The sequence below is a fragment of the Mytilus edulis genome, chromosome 6 (genome assembly GCF_963676685.1).
Source record: "Mytilus edulis chromosome 6, xbMytEdul2.2, whole genome shotgun sequence".
In the NCBI taxonomy this organism is placed as follows: domain Eukaryota; kingdom Metazoa; phylum Mollusca; class Bivalvia; order Mytilida; family Mytilidae; genus Mytilus; species Mytilus edulis.
The window spans coordinates 35,317,655-35,333,575 of record NC_092349.1 but is presented as its reverse complement, the minus strand read 5'-3'; the positions used below and the strand labels follow the sequence as shown (position 1 = coordinate 35,333,575).

General features: G+C 35.4%; 1 long non-coding RNA gene across 1 annotated transcript; it reads right to left on the bottom strand.

The window, feature by feature from the left end:
* Window positions 1-4,936: 4,936 nt before the first annotated feature.
* Window positions 4,937-5,543, bottom strand: LOC139527579 (uncharacterized). Its single transcript, XR_011665386.1, has 2 exons — window positions 5,345-5,543; window positions 4,937-5,047 (listed from the first exon to the last, which is right to left on the bottom strand). It is a non-coding gene; the product is annotated as an uncharacterized lncRNA (long non-coding RNA).
* Between the last annotated feature and the right edge of the window lie 10,378 nt (window positions 5,544-15,921).

Sequence of the window (15,921 nt, the reverse complement as noted above, 5' to 3'; positions counted from 1 at the left end):
GGGTATATTGACTATTCTCTTTCTTGTCACTGACTTTATTAATCCAGTTTTTCATATAAATCTGTGTGATTAATGTCTATGAGGATGTGAAGTAAGATAAGCAAGGAGATATGGGATATGATTGTAATGAGACAACTATATCAAATGAAGTTTTTAAAAACTAGTAGTCTACATGCACAATCGATGAATGTATGTCATCCATGATCATCAAAACCCATGCAGCCTAGCAGGTCGATAAATATTATCACATGAAACCAACAGTCCATACATAGAACATGTAAAACAAATAGTTTTTATACCAAATTTGGAGTTAAGACATAAAAGTAAAGATGTGTGGTATGATTGTCAATCGAATGAGACAGCTCAGTTCACCAAAGATCAAATGATGTTAATGTCCCGGTAAGCAATTATTTATTTCTTATCTTGATAGACAAAAGTCAGTGTTTTACATGTATATTTGTAATTGTGCGCTATAAAGTCAATACAAGGCAAAATTGTACAAAAAGTATCTACTGTTAGACATTAAACATTTTAGTTATGTTCACAAAGAAATTTATTGATAAATATCTAGACGCCACAGTTTAGACCTAGCAAGTATTAAAGTTACAAACAGAAAAGTACGACTTTTGTTTTAATTCTTGATGTAAACTGTTGTTACTTACCTCCTATTAGCACTGCAACTGACATCGAAAAAGACGCTTAGTTAACGAGTTTAATGGTCCAGAATAACACACGGCTGCAAATTGTTTTAAATGATAGAATAATATCTATATTTTAATTTCCGTCGTGTCGTAAAAAGTTTCTATGGTCACATTTTTGTATTTTATCCCTTTAATGGGGGTACCCCTCAATTTACGGTTTTGGGTAGTTACCTTAAAATCCAAAAATATATTTTTTGGTTAAATTTCCCGCTATTTTCGTAAATATTTTCTATGCACATATCATCAAGGATCATCGGAATGATGAAGACATAAATATTATACCATCTCCAAGTAAAACTTTCAAACTTAAAGTTGGCTGTTTTTTAGATAGAAATTTAACGCGTTTTTCTTTAAAAATGAGAAAACATATGATTCAAAAACAGTATTTGACATTTGAGAGGACACAACATATTATTGCGATACTGCATGCAAATTTTGTTGGGCAAATTCCAAACAATTTTGTCAAAAACTCAAAAATAAAAACATCATTTGTACCTTTTTTAATTACGGAAATTTCCTATCCGTCAATCAGCTCCACCATTTATTTTTTCATTCACAATCAATTTGATAGTTTCGATGTGATTATGTAGATTTTGTAGAAGACGTTAATTTATTTTTGAGTGATTTGAATATATATAGTAGTTCTTTCGTGTATTTTCTGTAAATAAGTTATATTTTTGTTAATAAAATTTTGACTTTTAATTATATAAAAGTTAACCAAATCCTTCGGATAAGAGGTTTTTCCGGATAATGACTATAGTTGACATTGTGTGAAAATACATTGTATGTCAATGTTTAACCTCAGAGCAATTAATATGCATGCAAGTGGTCGGGGGAAAAGTACTATTGAGGGGGGGGGGGGGGGGGTATGTTTTTTTTTTCTGGACAAATTCTGCGGCGAAAAACAATCTATTTTTTTCGCGACAAGTCGAAAACAATTTTTTTTCTTTCAATTTTAGCATTACATATAGTGGCAGCTGAAGGTGAAACTAAAACAATTTTTTTTTCTCAGAATCAAAAACAAACTATTTTTTTCTCCAAAAACTGGAAACAAACTTTTTTTTCCAAAAAAAACCATAGCCCCCCCCCCCCCCCCCCCCCCCCACCCCCCCACCCCCCCCAGAAAATCAAATGGTTGCTGCCTTATGAGACTTACACCAGAAGGTAAAATTGGTGCGTCTTTAAATTAAATTGATTGATTGTTGGTTGCTTAAAGTCCAGTGGCAAATATTTCATGCATGTTCAGGACGAGAACAAGCTAACAATAAAAACAATAGGTAGGTTTTGTCATAATAGAGGCCATTCGGGATGATGATCGGGAAAATTTAGACTGCCACTGGAAAATGATGGGATATTGGATTGGGACAGAAATTTTCCATTGCAACATGCCACCTACGGACCCCTTAAAGAGTTGATGCAAAGGTTTTTAACGTGCAAAGAACGTGACACTTCCTTTACACGAGGCAGCGGAGTTAACGTCCCCATTCTGACCGGACGTGACTGCGAACTTGATACATCCCGCACAGCCAAACGGACGCCCAACTTCGTTTTACTACCGGTCGGGGGAAGACCAAGTGACCATATTTCGTTTCCCTAGTCACCCTTGGGGAACTTTAAATTAGAAACAACAGAAATCCATATATGTGATCAAACTGATCAACATGTAACCTCACAACCTGACACTTTTATACGATCTCGAGCTCAGTTTCTTCCTTGTAGTTTGGATATGAAAACAGGGTTTTTGTGTAAAAGAAAAACCTTTAAAAAAAACAGAAAACTACGCAAAACTGAGTCCTCTAAACGTGTTAACAGTCTTTTAAGTTGTGCTTATTAATGTGAGTAATCATTTATCCATGCATAACCAAGTACTTATTGAAGTCAACACCTGTGCAATTAAGTAAAACAGTCACTGAAAAAATAGAATTTGAACTTGCTGTCAGTTCATTAATAACGATTGTTAGTGATGTGATTTGTTTTTCCATAAGAAAAAGCCTTTCTCATGTAGCACATCCTCTATATATACCGATCAATTTTACCCAAGATTGTCTCTGATGCTTACCAAACTGCCAAACTCCAGAACTAACTAGATATTGTGACACCTTACAATTCAGACACAGTGGGGCCAAGGGATATGAATTATAGAGTTTAGCTCTGAACTCAATTTAGGGGATGCCATATCTGCTGCAGGAAAAATTGAAGTCTATATTAAGATTTTCAGAATTACACCAAGGTGTGTCTGAAAATATCAAGGATACATTAAAAGAAGAACAATTACTTCATCCTGCCACCAGTGGTCTTATGAGCTATGTCCTCGTTTTGGTATTTCTATGGAAATGATGCCCGCATAGCTTGTTAATAGATATAGGAAGATGTGGTATGAGTGCTAATGATACAACACACCATCCAAGTCACAATTTATAAAAGTAAACCATTATAGGTCACGGTCCGGTCTTCAACACAGAGCCTAGGCTCAAAAGTTCATTTGATAGTTAATCGATGAAAAATAACACAAAGGCGCTTCTGAACCGTATATTGTCCCTAAAGATAACAAAAATTCGTAAATGTATGGCTATTACAAAATCAATCGTTTCTGTAGCAACATTTGCCCCTTTACATTTGGGACTGGCAGTGCAGATACATCATGCATATGCATATGGGAATATGGGTCAAGAACATTGATCGAAACTTTGTACTCACATTTCTTTTGTGTTTCCTATGCAAAGTGAAGACTATATCTGACGAGTTTGACCAAATCATGACGGTATTTACGCTCCAGATAGCATTTGTACTAAAAAAAACTGTGTTTGCTTTGAACAAACTCTGTCCTGCGCCGAACTTGTTCTTATAAAAAAGGGAAGTGTCTTGTAATGCTAATACGCGTACTGAATCGGCATATGATGACTAAGAGATTAATTCATTTCCCTATTTTATGAACACTTGAGCTATTGTGTGTCGCTTTTAAAAGTTATATAAGGATCATGACTGAATTTGAATTACAACATTAGAAAATTGGCATTGCATTGTATAATTTTTCATCCTTCCCTTAAAAAATCAATGAGTTAAATTTTTTACCAGGATTATCCTACTAAAAAAATGTTCATGCACCAAACTGACTTTGTTTTACACTCAATTTTTTTTAAACCTCGCATTCGCCTCGGGTGACTATAGTATATTTTGTGTTATTACTGCTCTGTCCAGACTTTGCGAATACACAATATGTATTTATCTATAACTAGATTATACTAATTTTCACAAAATACATATTAACCTTTAAGATGCAAAATTAAAAACACTGTTTCAGCGCTTGAATTTAGTTTTTTAGATAGAAAAAATATTGAAATAATTTGACAAACTGGTGTTTTATACTTTAGAAAATAATTCTGTAATATACTATAGTGAAATACTATACACAATATGAAAGTTTATGGATGTGAAAAGGTCAAGGCCACTTGTTCTTTTGCTATGTCTTAAATGGAAAAAAATCAGAAGGTTCCAAATCAACGCCATTTTGTAATGGCAGCTCTTCATATAATTAGTCAAATTTGTCGTTTTAACATCGTTTAGAGCATATGCTTATGATTCAATCGTTTTTGTAGCATTCTATTGAATAAATATCAGAATATTTCTCCTTTTTGTTCTTGTGTATGAAATATTGATATTTTTAGGTCTGACCTTTGACCTCAATTTCACAAAATTGTGACCACTCTGGATTTTTACGACCCAACTTTTCTTATTGTACACGTTGTCCTCTTTCCATCGATATATAATTTAGGTGTGTGTTCTTCCGGACCATTAAAGTTTTAAAAAATGAACTCCGGTTGCAGTATTATATGTACAGTCAGAAAAAGACGAAAGAAGTCTTCTTTGATATATGACAAGTCGCTCTTTTCAAGTTAATTTCTGTATAATACTACATGTATAATACATAATCAGGAATAATTCCATGGTTGACTACTTGAGTGGCCGTTATGACAGAGAGCTGACACTATATTAAGGTTGCCCTATTTAATTCATGCACAAATTGATTTAAGTGCTCTGACAAGAAAGAAAAGTGCATTTAAAGATGTAATGTTATTTATTTAATAGTAAACAAAAAATACTTGCAGTACACACTGGCTAACGTTTCTTTAATGCCTTTATCATGGTTATGATGATAGAAATCGGCTAGAGTAACATGCAGAGGACGTTTGATAGGGTCTATCACTGGGTCCCCTCTTTAACAGTACTTGTCCAAACCTTATTGTACTGGCCGGACCAGTGAGTGTAACCAAGATGACTGGGTTTAAGTAAAGATAAAACAATCAGGAGCTGACTTTTATTTCACTACCAATCCAAATGGTGAAAAACTGAAAATACAAATATAAATACAATTTTACAATGTGTTCAATGATAATTAAAGTCCATTAAAATACGGATATAAAACAGTTCGTAGATATATAAAGCTGTTAATGTTCTTTATAATGATAAATAGATGAATATTCTTGCACACGTCGGGTTCTGTCTTGAATTCAATTGTGTTATCGCAGATACGAACAGTTTGAACGGTTAAATGTTCATAGTTTCTTTATAACATAGGAAAATATATTAAAACAGTTCATCACTGATGTAAAGACATGATTTGTAATGTTTTAAATGTAACTCACGCTGTGGTTAGCCACGAATTGTTCCTTTGGACAACGTGTCCGATGAATATTCCTTGTAGTTGTGCACACGACTCGCTGAGCAGTTTTCGTCACTCAGAAGAGAGGGGAAAGTAACACGGATTCCTGCACTGTCCTGTATAAAACTCCTAAAACTGGCGCACATAAAGCGATATACGCAATGAAACGTTAATAATATAAAATGATGATCACATGAAAAATAAATGACGAATGAGTGTCAGAACACTCCCCGTCTGAGGTTTATCTGACATCACTATTCCATTATAAAAAACAAATAAAATGTTATATATATATAACAACAGTCCAAATTTCCACTTAGAAGTAGTCCAGCGGGAGGCTGGGTATTACACAGCTTCTATTCTAGATAAGGCGGTGTTTCCGACGAGATTGCGGCGATCTAAGATCCAATTCAAGGGCTATAGTTCTGATGGAATAAACTCCTTTCGTCCAATGAGGATGTCTTGCGAAACGGACGCTTTCCTTTACGTTTATGGCATACAATAGACCAGTAGGTGCTATGTTCCTTTTCTCGGTGACTTAAGTCGAAATTGTGTATTCTGCTTTCCTTTTGTCCTTGTGTATCCAAAGGCGAATTGAAGCTTTCCTTGGGAATTGAATGTTTTCGGATGTACTTTTCTTTGTCGGCATTCACTTTTGGTGGCGTTGCTTTCGAAGTGAACTTTTCGGCTTCTGCAAATCTGACGATTGAAGTCGCTGATTTCGTTTTCGGTTGCCCATGTAAACGGGGATAATGTTTGAACGAATCAGTTTGAATTTCATTTGACTGGGTGTTGGTTTTATTACACTCAGGTAATTTCTTTGTGTGTGGTTTCACAACACTGCAAGTTGGATTTGTTTCCTTTGTAGTGAGTTCAGGTAAACATGTTGCTTATCGGAGCGTATTTCTCCAACAATAATCCAACCCAGGTTTAACTTTTGCGCAAATGGAGCCTTTGGTGATCCTAGACGTTGATCAAGAACATGATGTGCCTCTATAAGGTCTCTTCCAATGAATTTGGATTTTGCTTTTTCCATCAATCGGAAGAATATGTTTTTGTAGTTTTTGCAAGTGTTGATATTGCAATATATCCTCAGGTGTAGCAATTTCGTTCCGATTATTGGGAATGTTAACGCATTCAATCAGTTCAGGCAGATTGAATTTAGTATTGTCTTGTACAAACTTCACGACAAAGCCGTTTCCTTGTTTACCGGAAGTAACCTTACTGCCGGAGCATGTGGATAACAAATAGTCTTTTGTTTCTGCCTGTACGTTGAATAGGCTGAAGAATTCAGGAGCCACGAGAGACCGGTTGCTTTGGTCGTCAATAATTGCATACATGCGAATTACTTTGTCCTGATTATTTTTGTGAAAGACATTCACAGGAAGTATCTTGGCACAAGATTTACTACTGTTGCCGTCTTTGGAGATACTTGTGCAAGTTGAACTAACAGAGGTTAGCTTGGTTTCAGCTAACTCAAGTTGCTCCCCGCCGTCGACTGATGTAGGCGGTGAAGGCGGTGCACCTTTGGGTTGGTACGCTCGATTTGTGTGTAATGCTGTGGTGTGGTGTTTACTTCCGCATTCATTGCAACTGATACTCGCGTTGCAATCACGACTTCTGTGCATAGTCGAATCACAGCATTTGTAACAAAGATTATTTTGCCTCAACAGTTCCTTGCGTTCCTCTATAGTTTTAGCTCTGAACCCACGACATTCATTTAGCGAATGTTCGGTATTGTGTATTATGCACAGATTTTGTTGCTGTGCAGTCTCTCCAGATCGTTGTTCGACCGCAGTTTTGTAAACGTGTATTTTTGTTCCAGGCTGAGGTGTGAACCTTGGCGCAGCACCTTTCGTACTTGGTGTGACTCTTGACCCAAAAATGAATCCAGGATCATTTTTAATTCTACTGATTTCACTGATGAATGCATATAACTATGTAAAGGAGGAAAGGCAACGCCGTGGTTAGATTTGTATCTAGACGCCCTTGTAATCCACTTTTCCTGAAGTCCATAGGGTAGTTTTTAAAAGGCAGGGTTTATTCCGGTCGGTGAATCAAAATAAGCTAGCAGACATCCCAGCTTGGGATTTTCCTTGTGGTATTCTATTTCTGATAGAATGTCAGACAGTTCATAGAGACGTGCGTTGTCCTTTTTTGTCAAGGTTGGGAATTTGTCAAGTTTACTCCTGAGAGGCTTCCAACATTTCTGGAGCACCATATCGCTCATCTAGTCTTTGCCATAACCTCTGTAGGCCTCTAGTAGGGTTGTTAGCATTTGATGCCCTAATACGTATGGCATGTTTACCAGACTCTGGCCCTAGCCACTTAATCAGTAAGTCTATTTGTTCCGAGTCAGAAACTTGTAATTCGTCTATGACGTTTTTGAAGCTAGATTTCCATGTATGGAAGGATTCTGCCTAGCATTAAAATTTGTTAGCCTGGAGAATAATAGGTCTTTGCGTAGAAGAAATCTAGTTATCTCCGACGTTGGATTGATATGTTGCTGGTGTGCAACAGGGGTCTCTTTTATAACGCCTTCTTTTTGGTGTAAGACAGGGATCTCTTCTATAACACCTTGTTTTGGGTGTAAGACAAGGATCTTTTCTGAAACGCCCTGTTTTCCTATGCCAGTTAGTGTTCCCAGATCTGGGAATACATCAACTTCTGGTGACTTAGAATGTGTAGGCAAGACATCAGGTGTTTGTGATGGCAAGTCCAGTGCCACGGATGGCAAGTTCAGTGCCACGGATGGCACGAACGCTGGTGCTTCATGACTCAGCTCAATCTTAACAGGATTTGTTTTTTAACAGGTCCTGTTACTTCCTTTACAGCAGTTGATACAGGAAGTTTATTGACGAAATCTTGCACACGCTGGAGCGGGTCTTCCTTTTCGTCAGGGAGATCGCTAAACGCTTGGCTGTCATCGTATTCCAGGACACGAGCCTCGGCTTCTGCGGCTGCAGCTTCTCTTTGTGCTTCTAGAATGTTCATAGCAGCTTTAATTTCGGCTTTTTCTCGTGTTGCACGTGCAGCCTCCTGTTCCATTAAAGTTTTCCTGCTTATGGCCTCACGGTTCATTTCAGCTTTCTGGTGTGCAGCCTCAGCATTTCTACGTATGGCCTCTTGTTTCATTTCAGCTTTCTGGTGTGCAGCCTCAGCATGTCTACGTATGGCTTCTTGCTCCGCCTCAGCTTTTCTGCTTGTGGCTTCTTGATCTGCTCTGATGGCTTCTTGTTCCGCCTCGGCCTTTATTTCATTTTGCTTGAAAAGAGTCTGTTCTTCTATCATTGCCTCCTGCTTTAGGAGCAAGGCCTGTTTTTCAGCAAAGGCTATCTGAGTTCTGGTAGCCTCTGCTTTGGCACGCTTCTTCCGTGCAAGACTTGACATTTCAGAGACGTTGGAGCTCCCACTGTGTGAGGTTTTCTTGCCTTTTGATGTCTTTGTTTTTGTAGATTTATCTTTAGTGAGGGCAAGGCGATGCTCGTGTAGAGATTCCATGGCCAGTTCCACTTTGGACAGACGAAGATCCAATGTGAGGTTACATGCGTCTATGTCTTTTTGACTGTCCAACGTTCTGGTCCTTTTTAGGAAGTCCAGATATTCGTCTGTTAGCCTACGATAATTTGTACAGGCTTTTACAAGATTGTCCTGAATTGTTAAGACTTGTTGAAGTTCATTGGGAGTGTGGTGATTTCCAATAACTGGGTTGTTATATCTGACCAAAGGGCCTCTAGTTCCTCACAGAACTTGTTACGTTTTTCTGTGTAAACTCCTTTACCTTTTTCTGTGAGGTCACGTACTCGCCTCGTCTCGGGATTTTCATCTACATGTGTGGTTATAGACGGATTCTCTATAGGTTCTTCAGTGACATCTCCCTCTGGGGGCTGAACCTCTTCTTGCTGTTCCGCGTGACTGGGATCCATGATGTAAATCGGCAATGTTTGTTTCGTTGTGTCGATGTAACAGCTACGAACGATGCTCCGTTGTATTTCCTGATCAGGAGATGTGTAGACCAAGCTGTTGTCAATTTACAAGCACGAAACGTTCTCATTGAAACTACGTTATTGGTCTGTTGACTGTTGTGTAGTGGCGTACGTTATCCAAGAAAAACAGCAGGCAATTTGTAGCTTTTTCATTGTACTGGCCGGACCAGTGAGTGTAACCAAGATGACTAGGTTTAAGCAAAGATAAAACAATCAGGAGCTGACTTTTATTTCACTACCAATCCAAATGGTGAAAAACTGAAAATACAAATATAAATACAATTTTACAATGTGTTCAATGATAATTAAATTCCATGAAAATACGGTTATAAAACAGTTCGTAGATATATAAAGCTGTTAATGTTCTTTATAATGATAAATAGATGAATATTCTTGCACACGTCGGGTTCTGTCTTGAATCTAATTATGTTATCGCAGATACGAACAGTTTGAACGGTTAAATGTTCATAGTTTCTTTATAACATAGGAAAATATATTAAAACAGTTCATCGCTGATGTAAAGACATGATTTGTAATGTTTTAAATGTAACTCACGCTGTGGTTAGCCACGAATTGTTCCTTTGGACAACGTGTCCGATGAATATTCCTTGTAGATGTGCACACGACTCGCTGAGCAGTTTTCGTCACTCAGAAGAGAGGGGAAAGTAACACGGATTCCTACACTGTCCTGTATAAAACTCCTAAAACTGGCGCACATAAAGCGATGTACGCAATGAAACGTTAATAATATAAAATGATGATCACATGAAGAATAAACGACAAATGAGTTCCAGAACACTTATGAAAATGATCAGCCACTGACATGTATATAAAACACAATGCAGTGAATCGACCTGAAATGTGGTCAATTCCTTTTTGTCACAAAAATGGTTTTGCACCTGTTTCTCCGAGATTGATAGTTTCCGAAGATGCAAATTCGCAAATAGCTATATTGACATCATTTACAAGAATGAGATTTTGTTTTCATTTCTTTGGCAATATTGACTGAAAATAAAAAAAATTACAGAAGTTACATACAAACACATTGTCAACTGTCGTTATACACATTACAATGTCCCATTTAAATTACGCTTTTTCGTCAATTGAAAATTGAGTGGTAATCAATAATAATTACATTTAAGTACTATATATACCATGGTTTTTACGAGTTAACATATTTAAACAAACGAATCCGATGGATGAAATTGTTTAAATATGTTAATGAGTAAGACACATGGTATATAAAATTTGTAATATAAATAAAATGATTGACAGCTTTAAGACCTTCAACTAATATTGGAAATTGATCACGTTACAGTTTTATCCAATGAAATGGAAGCTCGCGCAAGTCACTTTTGCGCCTCGTCTATGATCTTCTGTGTATTTCATGTAATAGAACTCCTGAATTTGCAAAAAGGAAAGAAAATGTCGGATTTTCCCGATTTTTATTTAGTTTTGCGCCCTGTGTATGATTGTTTGCGCAGGTAATTTCATGTCATCAGACTGAGGTAAACAAAAATATCGGATTCCAGCGACTAGGATTAAATAATTATTCTAATGACGGTAAGAATTTTTTTGTTTGTTTTCAAGGTATCATGTACAAATTAATCATATTTTACAGAATTTTCATCTCATTGAAATATGCATATTTATACATTTCTAGTTTTCGTACAAACTGCTTTTCTTCCGTTATTTTATTAATTCGATTATTAGATTATTTATTAAAACACAATTTTAATGATAAAACACTGTATTTAAACAGTAGCTGATCCAGGGAGCGTAGATAGTGTACGTTCCCCTAATTGATCGCAAAAAAAAAAAATCATGTTTTTTTCACAGATATTTGTAGCCGATATTTATTCCTTTTACTATAGGTATCCCCTTTTTTAAATCAAAATTTAATTGGATTTTTGCAAAGGATATGATAGTTTCACATTTCGTTTTTTTCACAACTTAAAGAAGAAACATTTAGTAATTGTTTCCAAAATTAGAGGAATTCATAACAATCCTATATAGTTTGAAAAAGGTTTCTTAAGATGTGGGTACACATAATTTATTGCTTTTTGTTATAAAATGAAAACAAATGAAGATCTTGACCTTTTAGTACGTTTAACAGTTTCCTAAATATTTAAGAGGCGGATACATTTAAAAAAAAGTGGAGCTTCAGCCATGGAATAACATGAAAATGAATATGTTATACCATGGCTGAAGCTCCGCCTTTTTTCCTTTGGATTCTGGTTGAGTTGCATATTTAATTAGCAAAGTATGGTACAACATCAATTTGCATATAATATACCATGGTTTTCCCTCACCACACTTTTTAAGCAAATTATTTCATAAAAACATCAAAGGAAAAAATCTAATTCATGTTACAAGAATAAATAAAGTCCGTTATCATTATACTATTGTCTATACGTAACAAAAATAAGAAAACAACTCGCTACATGTGTACAAAAAATCACGTTCCGATATCGTTAGTGACGAGTACAAAATGTAGAAGTAGTGCCGAGTAGCGAAGTCTCGCCGCGGAAGAGATTACGATAAACCGCGAGATTCCAATCCTTCCTACTATAATTAATGAATGGCTATTATTTATTTTGAATTTATTGAACCATAAAATTAGTTTTTGACTCTTTACATTGAATAATCCGCAAAACTCATTATAAATAAATGTCTATCAAAAATAAGGCTCAAGGAACTTTTTTTAATATTATTTATATTAACAATAACAACGTACTGCACACATGTTGGCGTATGAATACACAACGTCAGAGTAGGCGTGTCGACAAAAAAATTGACAACATTGAAAATAAAACTAATACTTTTAACCAATCAGAAGACAGTAATTACACCAAATTTATTTATAAATCCTTGGTACAGATGAACAGGTCGAGAACTCTAGATTTCATTACGTCAGAATATATTTGCATAGTGATTTCCCAAACACAAGGCCAATACGGCCTTGAAAAACTGACCAATCGACTCAATTAGCTACAATGCATTGTGGGCTACTACGAGTTTACTACAACCGGAAAACACGTAGAATTAGTGGAAGAACTGTCAACTGATATAGTGTCTGGGATTCTCAAAATATATGTTTTTGTTCTGCGAATGTGATTATTGTAAAATATGTAACCTAATCTTCAATTTGCATGCTCAGATTAAAAAAGTATTGTTTACGGGCTTCACTATTCGACTTTCTTTTTCGCCTTGTTAAAGTTGTTGAACAGGTTTTTTCCATTGTTATGCATTGTACCTGTGCAATAATTTTACGACCTGAAACAGTGAAATTTCAGATGAAATGACCACTGTCCACTATGAAATTATTTGAGCTTTTTTAAACTGTATAATGTCATTCTAAAATCATTTCTTCCTAGAAAAACACGAAAACTTATATTGAAACTCTTTTTTCTGTGCTGGATGTGTAAAATTTTTATCACGACCTGAACTGAAAGTAAGAACATCATAATAATCAGTTTGCTAAAAAAAAAAGTGTTATGAAAGCGACAGGATGGATCCAGCCATTTTAAAAAGGGAGTCCTAACCCAGGACAAAAAAAGGGGTAGAGGTTCCAACTACATGTCGCCATTCAAATGCATTGATTGTTTTTTTTTTTTAAAGGGGGTCCAACCCTCGGACCCCCCCCCCCCCCCCTTGGATCCGCAACTGAGCGAGTACGGTACATTATGTATATAGCTTAATACATTTTGTATAGCTTCATCCATCGATAAAGTCCGTTTGTTGCTAATTTTATCACAAAATATACCTCAAAGTTTGTTCATCGTTCGGCTGCTGTCATGTTGACGTATGTGAAATATCTCCAATATTTAAAGCCTCTGGATCACAATGGGTGCCATATTACCTTTTATTTTTATTCTAAAACGTGTTTTGTATATAGAAATAAGAAGATGAGGTATGAGTGCCAAATGAGACATCTTTCCAAAAAAGACATACTCTGGTAAAGTAAGCAGTCATAGGTTCAATGCCGAAAAGTACGCTATAAATGACCCAAAAATTACTTATGTCAAACAATCCAAACAAAAAATAAATTAAAAACAAATTAAAAAAAACGGCCCAATATAATATATAAAAGGAAAAGAAATCTATCTAACAAATAAAAACGTATATAGGTTTGTATATATAGGAGCCTGTATTTCAGTGGTTGTCGTTTGTTTATGTGTTACATATTTGTTTTTCGTTCATTTTTTTATATATATAATTAAGGCCGTTAGTTTTCTCGTTTGAATGGTTTTACATTGTCATATCGGGGCCTTTTATAGCTGACTATGCGGTATGTGCTTTGCTCATTGTTGAAGGCCATAGGGTGACCTATAAATGTTAATTTCTGTGTCCTTTTGGTCTCTTGTGGACAGTTGTCCCATTGGCAATCATACCGCATCTTCTTTTTTATATTAGATCCAACGCTGCAATTTTCACAAAGCATATCAAATTTTCCACCTCGTCTCACATGCATATGGATAACATCATTACAGCTTATTTCCTAATACATGTAGAGCAAAACTTTGGTTAGCTTGCTTGCTTTGTTTGTATATTGTACAATCCTATTAGAATAACATCCAATTAAATTCAAATATAAAATACACAAGTTAAACTATGCCTATATATATTGTTTAAAGATGCCAATCTTATTTTCAAAGCTTGTATAAACAACTATACACACAAAGCAAGCAAGCCAACCGAAGTTTTACTTTGCAAGCACTAGGAAATCAGCTGTAATGATTTTATTCAGTTTGGCAAATGTCCGAGCCCGTTAAAAAACGAAAACAAAATGAAACTACAGTTGCTGACTTCACTACCTTTAAAACAAAGGGAACAGTTTGGAAGTCTCATATATTGAAATGTGACCAAAAAAAATACTTATAGTTTTTGTTAACACTGCCATGTATATAAATATTTCTTCGCCTTTTTTACGAACTCAAAATTCAAGGATCACACATTTGCCTTTAATTATCTATACGGAAATTGCTGTACTCGTGAATATTAGCACCGGCTGTTATCGACGGCTTACTTTACACTAGCAGAGACATATAATACAAGTGGTATGTGTCGTGGCTTGATATGCTAAAGGTCTTGAGTTCGAATCCCAGCATATACACTGGATTTTTTCTACGAATTTTGATAGATAGTCGATCTTCTCCGTATAATTAATTATAAGTTTTATACTGGATTTGTCATGCCCGCCAAAATGTTACAGAACAAAGGAAAGCATGCATAACACAGAAACTTAAACTGGGGTGATCTGGTAGGGGTGATCTGGCTCAGATCACCCCCTAGAACAAAGGAGCTGGGATGTAAAGCCTAATACATTAACATTTAAACACTTTTTGTGAAATAAATGAGTTGTCAGACTGATTGTTCAATTTTCCGGCACACTGAAATTATGTCTCCGAGGCAGGTGTATATTTAATAGAAACCCATTATGAAACTATCAAATAAAATGAACTCCGATACAATTCATTAAGTGTTAACTATTTAATATCGTTTTGTTTTTTAATTCAATATCAAATTATGTCTCTTTTGCAATAGTACAAATAATACAAATCAAAATAAAAATGACATTGAAATAAATAATTATGTATGAACTCAAATTATTTAATTAATTATGTTAAATTTAACACTGAAACAGTTAATTTATGCTTTAACATTCACCCTTAATTCGAGTACTTTTAATACTTTGATAAAGACTATTACCCAAATAGATCTCGCGAGGTTTAAATCTGGCCGCGTGATATTACGGGATTTCGCCGAGTTGCCAATCTCTTGTATTATATGTCTCTGATACTAGTAATCAGTTATTTACAAGTAGCAGCTGCAGTTAAATTCTACGAAATATAATGAAAGGTTTGTGGTTAAATAGACGTTCTACTAAAAGACAAGTATGTTTCCTGCCGTTATTGAAATTCTTGTCATTTGTATAGTCTGAACATGCTGAAGGTAATCTGGATATTGTACGGGTGGACCAACGTACGAAAAGGCATACATAAGGTTAATTAATTGAAATTAGACTTTAAAAAATGAAAACAACACGTTTTATAATTTCATGTATCAGAAAGGCTGAAAGACAAACATTTGAAATCCGAGGATGTACCGAAACCGTTGAAGACCTACAAAAATGTATTATGACAAAAAATGACAATAAAGTCAACTTTGCCTAAGGGAGTTGAAACCTTAGTTTCAGCCTTAATAATTTCAAAATTCATTTATAAACGGATTATCAATTTAAACCGGTAAACTTTATCCTACACACTTCTTGGGTCATTTGTTACGGCCAGAAATTACCTTTAAATTGTAGCCAACAAAAGACACAAATCAATAATAAAATTTAACAATATTTATTATACAAAAGTTTACAAGAAGTATTACACAAATATTACTGTCAACTTAACTGTCAAAATATGAGTCCAATCTTTTATCTTTATCTGTATCCGGAAATCATTCGGAATCCAATCTGAATATTACGTTCACTACTACGGTCGCAATCCAGTATGATGTTGTTTGCAGAATAAAAATGTCAATCCAAATGCTATGAATATTAATGTCTATCGATGTCTAA